At 35.2% G+C, this 1,534-nt stretch overlaps 1 long non-coding RNA gene across 1 annotated transcript in view; it reads left to right on the plus strand.

Annotated features, from left to right (window-relative positions):
- The first annotated feature begins 573 nt into the window (after positions 1–573).
- Positions 574–1,534, plus strand: part of LOC105538654 — a 5,425-nt gene continuing 4,464 nt past the window's right edge. Inside the window, exons 1-2 of the long non-coding RNA XR_001005942.1 lie at positions 574–645; positions 1,216–1,290. This is a non-coding gene — a long non-coding RNA (uncharacterized LOC105538654). The remainder of the gene's footprint in view (positions 646–1,215; positions 1,291–1,534) is intronic.

The raw sequence follows: 1,534 nt of genomic DNA on the forward strand, positions 1-1,534 counted from the left end.
AAAAATACAAAAATTAACTGGGCGTGATGGTGGGTGCCTGTAATCCCAGCTACTTGGAAGGCTGAGGCAGGACAGGAGAATCAGTTGAACCTGGCAGGTGGAGGTTGCAGTGAGCCGAGATTGAGCCGTTGCACTCCAGCCTGGGCAACAAGAGCGAGACTCCATCTCAAACAAAAAAATACAAAAAACAAAAAACACAACTTGAATTGTGATGAGCAACTTGAATTATGGAGGACGCTAGAAATAGTGTTTGCTACACAGTCAGCACTTCCTACCAACATAGTCACTTGTAGGGTTTTTGACCTGAAAAGTTCTGTGGCATATTTTTTCTTTGCTATCCACTTTTTTTCCCAGGTAGTTCTTCCCTTTGTTTTCTCCTCTACTTTATCTTGTAGAGACCTGGGTAGTTCCCAGAGGAATAGTGCTTTAGGGAGTCTAATGGTGATTGATTAGGTAAAAACAGAAAACATTTTTTTCTTTTTTACCTACAAGTTCTGTACCAAAAAATGAATATAAATTTTAGTTGCAGTTTCATATGCTGAAAATTCAGGTTAATTCCATTCCATTTTTCAGAATTCTCAATCGCAATCCTCTGACAACTGTTGAAGATCCGTATCTCTTTAAATTGCCAGCATTAAAATATCTGTAAGTACTATAGTACTCTCATGGGTCACGAGATGATTTATGCTTTTTAAATTTTTCATCAAACTTAAGTATTTTGTATTTAGGCTAAAATTTCATAATTTAAATTTTAACTGGGTTATTGACAAAGAAAAAAATTAAAGAGGATGTATAATGGTCAAGACAGCCAGCAGAGGAAGAGAACAGTGTTGAAGAACCTATATAGATTTGGAACATGTGGACACATGGAAGAATATTATTTAACTAAGAAAGCAAAGGGGCAAAGGTATTCATTATTGTAAAAATGAAGAAAAGAGTAAATAAAATGGTGAATGCAATATGAAAATGAGAAGATAATGGTTAAAAAAAAAAAGGTGTAAGTTCCGCTCTTGAATATCATGAATTTGATGATGCAAATCAACTTAAATTTCTCTAATAAGAGCTCCCCGGAATTCTACAGCAAATAAACTCTTGAGCTGGCTTGTTTTATAGAGAAGCCAAAATTGAAGTAATCACATGTCCTTGAAATATCTTTTTAAGTACAGAATTTTTTATTGGGGTTCATATCATGAATGTTTCGACTTTCTTCTTCAGAGACATGGGAAAAACGCAAGTTCCACTTACAACACTTAAGAACATTCTCACGATGACTGTTGAACTGGAAAAACTGTAAGTTATTCTCTTCTTAGATTTATTTTCACTTAGTTGGTTCTTTAGGTTTGTTTTATTATTTTCTTATCTCAGGTTTATTGAGGTGTAACTTTCATATACTAACATTCGCCCTTTTTAAGTGTACAGTTTGATGAGTTTTGTCAAATGTATAGTTACATAACCACCACCACATTCCCAATATAAAGCATTTCTGACACCTCAAAAAGGCCCCCCATGTCCCTTTGTAGTCCCCTCCTGCCAC

This window comes from Mandrillus leucophaeus, unplaced genomic scaffold, assembly GCF_000951045.1.
Source record: "Mandrillus leucophaeus isolate KB7577 unplaced genomic scaffold, Mleu.le_1.0 Scaffold1968, whole genome shotgun sequence".
In the NCBI taxonomy this organism is placed as follows: Eukaryota; Metazoa; Chordata; class Mammalia; order Primates; family Cercopithecidae; genus Mandrillus; species Mandrillus leucophaeus.